Here is a 12239-nt window from a genome sequence, read left to right as displayed (position 1 = left end):
GATAGTCTATCCTCTTCAATGTTCTTTTCCCTCAAGTATCTTCTTTGGCCATTTCTGGAAATAACTGTCTCAAATGCCCTTCATGGAAGCCAAACAACTTTCTCATACTCTCCCCTGCTGAAGACAGTTGGGGGCTCAGAGGTTTACATTTCCAGGAGACCTAGTTCTCTCAGTCCTGGATGTCCATATTTTGTTAATCAAATATCTCAAAAAAAAATCTGGATCTTCTTTTTTCTTTTTTTTTCTTCTATTCTTTTTTTTTCCCCCAGTGTATGTCATGGGTCCCAAAACAGTCATAATTTTCTGGAATGTGCATTTTTTTCCTACTCTTAATCTTGGACGCGGTAGGTTTCTGTGGGACTACGTCAGTAAACTTTTTCAATATGACTGTCTTCCTATGTAGAAAATGTTTTGTTCTATGATTAAAAGTAATTGCTTCTGCAACAGACAAAGGATTAATCTCAAAAATATACAAGCAACTCCTGCAGCTCAATTCCAGAAAAATAAATGACAAAATAAAAAAATAGGCCAAAGAACTAAACAGACATTTCTCCAAAGAAGACATACAGATGGCTAACAAACACATGAAAAGATGCTCAACATCACTCATTATCAGAGAAATGCACATCAAAACCACAATGATGTACCATTATACGCCAGTCAGGATGGCTGCTATCCAAAAGTCTACAAGCAATAAATGCTGGAGAGGGTGTGGAGAAAAGGGAACCCTCTTACACTGTTGGTGGGAATGCAAACTAGTACAGCCACTATGGAGAACAGTGTGGAGATTCCTTAAAAACCTGGAAATAGAACTGCCATATGACCCAGCAATCCCACTCCTGGGCATACACACCGAGGAAACCAGATCTGAAAGAGACACGTGCACCCCAATGTTCATCACAGCACTGTTTATAATAGCCAAGACATGGAAGCAACCTAGATGCCCATCAGCAGACGAATGGATAAGGAAGCTGTGGTACATATACACCGTGGAATATTACTCAGCCATTAAAAAGAATTCATTTGAACCAGTCCTAATGAGGTGGATGAAACTGGAGCCCATTATACAGAGTGAAGTAAGCCAGAAAGATAAAGACCAATACAGTATACTAACGCATATATATGGAATTTAGAAAGATGGTAACGATAACCCTATATGCAAGACAGAAAAAGAGACACAGATGTACCGAACAGAATTTTGGACTCTGTGGGAGAAGGCGAGGGTGGGATGTTTCGAGAAAACAGCATCAAAACATGTATATTATCTAGGGTGAAACAGATCACCAGCCCAGTCTGGATGCAAGAGACAAGTGCTCAGGGCTGGTGCACTGGGAAGACCCAGAGGGATGGGATGGGGAGGGAGGTGGGAGGGGGATTCAGGATGGGGAACACATGTAAATCCATGGCTGATTCATGTCAATGTATGACAAAAACCACTACAATATTGTAATTAGCCTCCAACTAATAAAAATAAATGGAAAAAAAAATAATAATTGCTTCTAAGGATCAAAACCCAAAGTATCTACCAATAATAAAATAATCTTCCAAAAAGAAAAATAAATAAATAAAACTCATTGGCCATTGGTGATTTTTTAAAAATATTTATTTATTTTTTGACTGTGCTGCATCTTCACTGCTTGGTGAGTACTTTCTCTAGTCGTGGTGAGTGGGGGCCGCTCTTCATTGCATTGGGTGGGCTTCCCATTGCGGTGACTTCTCTTGTTGCAGAGCACAGGCTCCAGGTGCGTGGGCTTCAGTAGTTGCAGCATGAAGGCCTCAGTAGTTGCCGCTCAAGGGCTCTAGAGCTCGGGCTCAGTAATTGTGGCACTTGAGCTTAGTTGCTCTGCGGTAAGTGGGATCTTCCGTGACCAGGGATCGAACCTGTGTCCCCTGCATGGGCCCACGGATTCTTATCCAGTGTGCCATCAGGGAAGTCCTGGCCCTTGGTTTAGAATGCTGGACCAAGTTTGACCAACATATCAATCAGGTACCAAGATTCTACTCTATGGAAGAGCTTTTAGTGAAGGGACAATTTAGAGGGAGGTGGGCAGGATTAAGGGTACCTTAAGATGTTGAGGCACCCAAGGGATACAAACAATGGATACAGACTCATCTAGGCCTGAACAGGCAGAAGGAAAGGATGGAACCCAGTGGAGGAGGGGGCTGTTGCTCCAGGGGTAGCTATTGTCACAGAAGAACGTGACACTGTCAGGTCTGAGGTTCCAGATCCGGGAGGGACAGGCAAGAAACATCCCAGCCCGCCTGGTCCACCTTTCCCCCGCCAGTCTCCTACCGGTGCTTCCCATTGGCTGATGTAAGTTAGAAACCAGCCAACAGCGCAGAAGGGGCTGGAAGACGGAGGGGTCAGCTTCCTGGACACAGAGCGAGGCAGAGAAGGGTGAAAAAATGGCTCAGGGCGGCAGGCGAGGTACACCAGCACAACCACATCCTCCGACACGGCCTGTGCAAGGCAGTGGTGTGAGTCAATTCTGTGGAATGGCAGAAAAATGACACCCGAGATATGGAGATAGGAGGATTCCCGACAGTCCTGGCCCTCCCGCCCACCAGGCATCCCCAGGGGCACGTGGCTTGCCTCTGGGGCTTCAATTGCTTCAGCTGTCAAATGAGTCAGCTGGACCCCGTGACCCTCAGAGCCCTCCAACACAGGGTCCCTTGATGAGGCTGTGAGTCGGCTGGCTCCGTCACCAGCACAGATTGGGCTCTGCCCCCACTGTCCCCGCCTCCCCGGGCTCCACCCGCTGCAGATAAGACGCCAGGCCCCCCCAAAGCGCAGCCCAGAGGATCCTGGGGCCGGCGGCCTCTGGGACTGCACTTGGCGCTCCTGTCTTCCAGTGAAACCCTGGGACGTGCAGAGTCGACCAGGGACTTTCTTTCACTATGACGAGGCACATTCAAAAAGAAAGCAGCGTGTGTTCATCCCCAGAGAGCAGCAGCTCCCGGCCTGGTGCCCCCCTGCTCAGTTCCTGATAACTGAAGGTGAAACTTGAACAGCAAAAGGGAAGTCTCCCGTCTCCTACTGGGTATCAAATCCTGTTTCTAGACAGTTTCAGTTCTTAAAGACACAGGATTCCATACTTTCTCACCAATAAGCTGGAAGGCAAAGAAACTTCGGTGACCACCAACCGCACTGCCTGGCTCTGGGGTGAGATGCAAGTACGCCGCAAAGCCTTTCTGAAATCCTGGTTTGAAAGCGTGGTCCAGAGATTTCTGAAATGCATCATCATCTTTCTCCTTATTAATGCAAAGAATTAGACTGGATAAGGGCACAGATTTGTTCAGCCTGCTCTGGGGCCCCGCAGTGCCTCTTGGGCGGCTTTCTCCCTCCTAGCTTTCTGCAGGCTGAGATGACTCAGACCAGGGCAGGCCATCGTCTCCTTGTGGAGGTGTGAAGATGGTGCCTCCAGCTTCAGGGACACGCCAAGAGTGGCCACAGGGAGAAGCCCGCTCCTTTGTTGTGCCCTTGAAGGTCTAGACAGCTGGAGAACAGCTTGCAGTGCAACGTGTCGGCTTGTACTCACCTTCAAAGCATTTGTTTGCAGTGACAGGTTCAACCCTGTGTTCTTAGTTTTCTGGACTCTGTAGCTCACTGAAAAGGATAGAGGAGGAAAGAAAGAACACAAAGAGGAAAATATGAATAGGAAAAGTTGAAACAGGTGTGAGTTTTTTTTTTTTTTCTTTTTTTGTTTTGAGGTATAGCCGATTAGCAAACAATGCTGTGATAGTTCCCGGTGAACGGCGAAAGGACTCATACATATACAGGTGTAACGGTTTTTAAGCACAAAGGCATTTCAATACAAAGTAAATTTTAAAAGGCCATGTGTCTGCTGAAAATGAAGGAAGAGAAATATTTCCACAGAGATTCCGTTCATACCCGAGAAGTTTTCTCACGGAAGTCGGGCACCAGAAGGGGTGGTTAGAAGGTGCTGTGAAGTCTCTCACATCAGGATCCGTTCTTTTGCATATTTGACTATTTAAATGCGCTGTAACAAAGCATGGGGTGTATGCTGTGACTCAGTGTACCGTCAAGGGAAGCACAGAATAAGACCATTCAATCCAATGCGTTGGGGATCCAGAAGGCTTCCAGGAGAAATGACCTTTAGCCTGTCATGGAAAGGATGCTTTGGAACTGGAAGAAAAAAATGAGGAGGAGGAACAGCAAAATATGAGGACCTGATTCAGGATAATGCAGTCCAAGACAGCAGAACTGGAGAAAGGGCCCCAGAGACTTTGCTCCTTGGAGGTGACACTAGTCTCAACATACTGTCTCTGTCCACATGGGGTGAACATCTCCAAACCAACAATACTAGGATCATTTGAACCTGCTTAAAAATAATTTTTAAAAAATCATAGCTCTTATTCGGATATAAAATGAACACATGTTAAAATTTTTAGGCACATTTAAGATAAATAATTAAAGATTAAATTAAATCATAAAGAGTAATGATTATTAATCAACAGGGGAGCGGAGCAGTTATAACTAGTTCAGGAGAGAATGCAAAGCCTGGTCCTATTTATGGATTTGGAATATTGAAATGATTGTGCAAATTCAGGCAAACTGGTTTTTGGAGGGAGAGGACGGGAGGAAAATGATCATCTTTTGGTATAATTTGCATGTCTATAGGTAAGAATTACTTTGCATTGCTATCAGTTTGCTACAATTTATAGAATAGTAAAATAGCTCAAAGACACTGAAAGACTGTAATTAGGTAACCTGAAGGGTGTTTTCTGGACAAACTGAAGGGACACCTCATTTTATTGCTCTTTGCTTTACTAGGCTTTGCAAATACTGTGGTTTTTTTTTTTTTTTACAAATTGAAGGGTTGTGGCAACCTTGCATCAGGCAAGTCTATAGGTACCATTTTTCCAAACAAATTTGTTCACTCCATATCTTTGTTTCACATTTTGGTAGTAATTCTTGCAATATTTCAAAGTTTCATTGTTATTATATTTGTTATGGTGATCTGTGATTAGCGATCTTTGGTGTTACTATTGCAATTGTTTTGAGTCTCCATGAACTGTGCCCGTATAAAACTTCATTAGTAAATGTTGTATGTGTCCTGCTTCTTCACTGACAAGCCGTTCCCCCATCTCTGCCCCTTTCCTCATGCCTCCCCTATTCCCTGAGACACAATAATATTGAAATTAGGCCAGTTAGTAACCTCACAATGGCCTCTAAGTGCTCAAGTGAAAGGAAGAGTTACACATCTCTCACTTTAAATCAAAAAGCTAGAAATGATTAAGCTTAGTGAGGAAGGCATGTCCAAAGCCAGGATGGGCCAAAAGCTAGACAATAAACAGTTAACCAATTTGCGGATGCAAAGGAAAAGTTCTCAAAGGAAATTAAAAGTGCTACTTCAGTGAATACGCAAATTGACAAGAAAGCAAAACAGCTTTATGCAGATATGGAGAAAGCTTTAGTGGTCTGGATAGAGGATCAAATCAGGTACAACATTTCCTTCAGCCAAAGACTAATCCAGAACAAAGCCCTAGCTCTCTCCAATTCTATGTAGGTGGAGAGAGGTGAAGAGGCTGCAGAAGGTTTGAAGCTAGCAGAGGCTGGTTCATGAGGTTTCAGAAAATAAGTTGTCTCCATGATATAAAAGTGCAAGATGAGGCAGCAATTGCCGATGTAGAAGCTGCAGCAAGTTATCCAGAAGTTTAGCTTAGATAATTAATGAAGGTGGCAACACACTAAACAACAGATTTTCAGTGTAAATGAAACAGCCTTCCATTGGATGAAGATGTCATCAAGGAATTTCATAGCTGGAGAGAAGTCAATGTCTCACTTCAAAGCTTTAAAGCACAAGATGCCTCTCTTTTAGGGGCTGATGCAACTGGTGACTTGACATTGAAGCCAATGTTCATTTACCATTCTGAAAGTCCTAGAGCTTTGAAGAATTATGCTAAATCTACTCTGCCTGTACTCTATAAATGGAACAACAAAGCCTAGATGACAGTGTATCTATTTACAACATGGTTTAGTGAATATTTTAAGCCTACTGTTGAGACCTATTGCTCAGAAAAAAAGACTTTCAAAATATTACTGCTCATTGACAATGCACCTGGTCACCCAAGAGCTCTGATGGAGATGTATGAGATTAATGTTGTTTTCATGCCTGCTAACACAACGTCTACTCTGTAGCCCATGGACCAAGGAGTAACTTCTACTTTCAAGTCTTATCAGTATGTAAGAAACATTTCATGAGGCTATAGCTGCCATAAATAGTGATTCCTCTGATGGATCTGGGCAAAGTAAATTGAAAGCCTTCTGGAAAGGGTTCCCCTTTCTAGATGCCATTAATATTCATGATTCATAGAAAGAGGTAGAAATATAAATATTAACAGGAGTTTGGAAGAGGTTGATTCCAGTCTTCATGGATGACTTTGAGGGGTTCAAAACTTTACTAGAGAAAGTAACCGCAGATGTGGAAGTAATTGCAGATGTGGTAGAAACAGCAAGAGAACTAGAATTAGAAGATGTGACTGAATCACTGCAATCTTATGATAAAACTTTAACAGATGAGGAGTTGCTTCTTGAGAAAAAAAAAATGGTTTCTTAAGATAGAATCTACTCGTGGTGAAGATGGTGTGAAGATTGCTAAAATGACAACATAGGATTTATAATATTATATAAACCTAGTTGCTAAAGCAGTGATGAAACTGGTCAGGACCCTGTGGTAGGGTCTGCCCAGAGACAGACCCCACCCCTTCCTTATGTCCCCTACCTATGGTGGGCCTTCCCCGAGATCCAAAGAACAAATTTAATCAGAGAAGTGAGAAAATACCAAAACAAAGGAAAGCAGTCAAGCAAGACAAAAGAATAGTAGTTTAGCCATAAAACAAAGGGAAGGACCTTTAGTTCCTTCTCAAGGTTTACAGATCCTGTCCTGAGCCATACCCTTGAGTTGTTTTGCGGATCCTAAAACCTCCACCAAGTGGAAAAAGTTAACTGTATGCTGACCATCAGAATGTAGACCCCAGGCCACTTAGAACCAGAAGGTTGATAATTGAGATTCCAGAAACATCAACCTGTTCCCTCACCACCAACCAATCAGAAGAGTGAACACAGATGGTCATGTACCCTGTCCATCTCCATCATCTTGCCTTTAAAAACCCTTGCCTGAAAGCCATCGAGGAGTTTGGTCTTTTGAGCATGATCTGCCTATCCTTCTTGCCTGGCCCTGCAATAAGCTCTGAACTTTCCTTCAGCACAATCCAGGGTCAGTAGATTGGCTTAACTGCCTATAGAGTGAGCACCCCCAAATTTGCTTCAGTAACAGTGACAAGGATTGACTCCAGTTTTGAAAGAAGTTCTACAAGGAGGTAAAAATGCTATTGAACAGCATTCTATATTGAACAGCCACAAAGAAATTGCTTGTGAAAGGAAGAGTCAATTGATTAGGCCAACTTCCTTGCTCTCTTTTTTTAAGAAACCACCACAGCCAGCTTCAGCAACTGCCACTCTGATGAGATCAGTCATCAGCCAACACCAGCAGCAAAACACTCCACTGGCAAGAAGATGATGATTCATTGAAGGCTCAGATGATAGCACTTTTTAGTAGTAAAGGATTTTTTAATTAAGGTATGTACATTGGGTTTTAGATGTAATACTGCTGCATACTTTATTCATAGACTATAGTATAGTTATAGTAAACATGACTTTCATATGTGCTGGGAAACCAAATAATTCATGTGACTTGCATCATTGCTATAATCCTTCTAAGGCAGGGGTCTGGAACTGAATCCAGACAAGCTCCCAGGGATGCCTGTGTTTTTTCCCACTATGAAGTGAAGTGAAGTCACTCAGTCGTGTTGGACTCTTTGTGACCCCACGGATTGTAGCCCGCCAGGCTCCTCTGTCCATGGGATTTTCCAGGCCAGAATACTGGAGTGGGTTGCCATGCCCTCCTCCAGGGGATCTTTCCAACCCAGGGATCGAACCCAGGTCTCCTGCATTTCAGCCGGATTCTTTACCAGCTGAGCCACAAGGGAAGCATCCTATTAAATTTCTCTCTTTTTTTTTTTCCTCTCTCTCTAGTTGAGATTTACTGGTGATTAATGTATCCCACCCCTCTGTGCACAGGTGACAAGTTAAGTAATCCTAAATAAATATCAAAGGCTTAAATAGTAAGGATTGCAGGACAAATAAAATACAACTGTATTTCAGCTTTTAAATAAAATTGAAGGTGACACTTGAGATTTGTTCCCTGCATGTAATTCTGCCCCCTCCCCCATTCTCATCAACCAGCTTACTGTCCCTTTCAACAGTACTGTTACCAGGCCTTTAAAAAACAACTTCACTGTGGTTTATGGGAATCCCTAATTTACAACAGGCAGGCTGACACAGATGATAAATTACAGGAACAAGAAAAGTAGCTTAGGTCCACACTCTTAAATGGGGAAATAACAATGAGAAATTCACAGCACAAAGAGAGTAATAGTAAGTTTTTTGGGGGGAGTTGGAATGAGGGTGAGGCCTTAATTGGGGTGAAGACTAGGAAAATCCAGCCATCATTCATGCTTCTCCATCCATTCTTCAAACAGGACTTTTTACTGCTAAGCAAATGTGCTGGTTACCATGTTAGGCAACTAGGGATATATGAATAAATAAAACACAATTCTCGTCCTGTAGTTGCTTACATTTTAAAGAGAGGTATTCCCTGTTCCAACAAGATGGAGAAAAGCATTACATTTCCTCCAACTGACACGGGTCTGGAGGTAAGATTTCAGAAATTCTACGACAAGGTGGCCCTCTAAGGTATTTAAGGGCTTGGGGGAATCTTTTCCTTGCTGGTCCTGTTCCCCACCCCAACCCTGCCACACACACAATGGGTACTTAACTACTAATCATTTGAACAATAGTTAATTAGTGCATGCTAAGTCACTTCATTTGTGTTGACTCTTTGCCACCTTATGGACTGTAGCCCACCAGGCTCTTCCATCCATGGGGATTCTCCAGGCAAGAATACTGGAGTGGGTCACTGTGCCCTCTTCCAGGGGATCTTTCCGACCCAGGGATCAAAACTGTCTCCTGCGACTCCTGCTTTGCAGGCAGATTCTTTACTGCTGAGCCACCAGGAAAGACTAAATTCATAATAGTAACTAGTTATTAGTAATTCATTATTTTATTATTTTACAATAAAATTTTTGTTACTTCATAAATAAATGTATTGATATACCACAATAATGAATGAATTTATTTTTATTAATAAATTATTTGTTCACTGCAATAATTAAGATGAATTACAATAAGTAATCAATTCCTAATTAAGTTTCATAATGATTAATTATTTGCAAATGTGCTGCAACCACTCAAGAACTGCTGTGGGGACTATTTGCTGGTTCTTTCCACCCTTTGGCCTCAGGATGCTGGCCACCACTGTTGGTTCTTGAACTCACTTTCTCAATTTCAAAAAGTCCTGCCTGGCAAACTGAGGGTTTGTCAATTTGTCCCTTCTGTGGGTTTGTGACATTTCTGAAGGTACTTTCTGGTCTTGCTGCCAACCTAGAGGAAAGATTGCGAAGAAGCTTGGTGAACCCAGGATGCTCAGGAGACAATCTCGCTTTCCAGACCCCAGTGTCGTCCAAAGAGTTTTCCTCTGGGGTGTGGAACCACACGGGGTAGATGCAGAACAGAGTGCCGCCCTGCACAAGGTGATAGAGAACTCAAACCAGTTCAGGAAGACCCTTGATTACTGGATGAGTAGATAAGCATCTGGGCTTCCCAAGTGAAGCAGTGGTAAAGAATTTGCCTGCCAGTGCAGGAGATGTAGGAAATCCCTGGGTTCAGATCCCTGGGCTCGAACCCTGGGTTCAGAAGATCCCCTGGAGAAGGGAATGGCCACCCATTCCAGTATTCTCGCCTGGAGAATCCCATGAACAGAGGAGCCTGGCAGGCTACATATAGTCCATGAGGTCACAAAGAGTTGGACACGACTGAGCGACTAAGCAAGCATACAGATAAGCAGCAGGGTTATTAAGGGAAGTCAGGGAAGTTCCAGGTACACCTCAGGCCTTCCAGGACAGGGTCATAGAAAGCAAACCCTGGACTCTCCCTCGCGCTTTCCCTCGAGGTCGTGGTTGGAATCCGGAGCTAGGCCTTTGGTCTGACCTGTAGTGACATTTCTGATCTTCTTAAGAACATCATACCAGAAAAGGTCATGCTAGAGCACCCAGAAGAGCAGGTGAGCTGTCTCCAGGGACAGAATCTGCCCTGAGCCCCAGACTGGGGCTCAAACCCGAGCACGCCATGTCAAGCGTACCTCCACCTGCTCACTGCAGACTTTCAGCGCGCATCACGTTGACGGTGATGAGGTCCGTGGCAACGGTAGTAACCACACGGATTTCCTTTGCGCCCGATACGTGGGGAGGAACAGTTTCATCAAGGTGGTCAGTTTCTAAATGGGCGATCCAGGAAATGTCCCTTACCTCCAAGTAGAGCAAGGTTTCCGGAAGCTGGCCTTGACCAGCTCCGCTCTCACGCCTCACGACATCTGGCATTGTTAGGGGCCTTCCAGCAGCGGGCCCTCCTGGGGCTCTCAGCATAACTTCCCCAGGAACAGGGATGGTTTAGGTTCAGAGCTCAAGGACTCCCATCACCCTCTCCCCTTCTCTCCTTCCTCCCTCCTTCCTCCTCTCCATTCTTCCTTCTTTCTGCTGCCCTGCCTTTCGGGGACAAGTCTCCCCGCTGTGGCTCGGGTGACTCTGCCAGATTTCCTTCACATCCCGGAGGGAAGACGAGTCAGCGAGCTCTGGGGCTGTCCCTTTTCCTCCAGCTCCCGCTAGAGCAGAACCCACAGCGCTGGGGAGTACACCCAGACTGTGGGAACCCTAGCATTGATGGGAAAGAAGAGAGGGGCTTTTGGGTCTCTCACTTTCCTGTCCGTTAAGAGTCATCATTCTCAACCGAGGTTTGAGGCCCAAACTGGGGCCTGATTCAGTGATGGAAACCCCAGGTTTCAAGGCTGCGGTGGTGCAATACGGGGCAAGATTGCGGACAGGAAGTGGTGTGGCTGCATGGGTGAGGAGGAAGGACTTCCTCCCTCCCTAACACTTTCTATTCTGAAAGGGCCTTTCTCAGCCTGCTTCCCTTCCTTCCAGCCCAACAAAGAGCCACTCGCAGATTTAATTCACACACAGGGCCCAGTGTCTGGCCCACTGCGGCAGGGTGAACATAACCAATCAAATCCAGTCTCCAGAACAGGTCTACCTCCCCTGTCCCTCTTGGAGTAATTTATACAGATTTTCTACCTTTTCAGAGTAGGAGGTGGAGAGCTGAGACAGCCCCTACTGTTACTGGGATCTTGGCAGAGACGATCTTAGCAACCAGGTTGATCTCTCTTTGGTTTTCAGAACACTTGTCACATCTCCAGTTATCTTGGAGGGGACTTTGCCCCATCACCATTGACTCACTATCCTGGGCTACCGTAGTTTTGGTTCCTTAACTCCAAATTGACTGTTGACATCAAACGTGGGGGGACCTAAATGTGAGCTCAAACTCTGTGAGCATCCAGCTTAGGGAGGAAGCCCCAGAGCTCATCCAATAATCTGAATGAAGTTCTTGATAAGCGTATAAGGCGGCTGGCACATTGGAGCCAAGTGGCTGGATCGGGGTAGTGGGGTATTTAGGAGACATAACCGAAGGACTTGGAGGAATCAAATATGATGTATAGGTTTCTGACCAGGTGGATGTTGGAGCCTCTAACAGACAGGTAGAAACAGACTGAGAAGCGTATTTGAAGAGAAGATGATGAGACCAAGAGTCAAGCTTTGAACATGTTGAGGGGGAAACGCTTGTAAGAGGTCCTCTCAGAGACACATGATGGACAACTGAGTAGACAGGTCTGCCCTCCGAAGGGACAGCTGGGCTGTGGGTACCGATGGGGGAGTTGTCAGCATGGGGGAGGTGGTGATCGAGGCTCCGAGGAGAGGAGAGCCCTTTATACTGACAAGCAGCACAGAAGCTGGTGTCACAGGCCATTAGGAAGTAAAGGAAGACAAAGCCTGGGACATGCCCATTAGATTTGGCATGAAAGGAGCCTTTTAGGGACCTTTAAGGGGGCAGTTTCAGCGAGGTTTGGGGAGCAAAAGCTGGGTCTTCTTATGGCAGAGACTGCAGATATTCACCTAAGCCTCTTCCTCCAGCTCCCAAGAACGTGGCTGAATTTCATTTCCCAACCTCCCTTGCGGCTGAGTGAGGCCTGAGATCTGGCCCGTGG

This window comes from Cervus elaphus, chromosome 14 (assembly GCF_910594005.1).
Source record: "Cervus elaphus chromosome 14, mCerEla1.1, whole genome shotgun sequence".
NCBI lineage: Eukaryota > Metazoa > Chordata > Mammalia > Artiodactyla > Cervidae > Cervus > Cervus elaphus.
The sequence above is the reverse complement of the archived record's forward strand: the minus strand, read 5'-3'. Positions refer to the sequence as shown.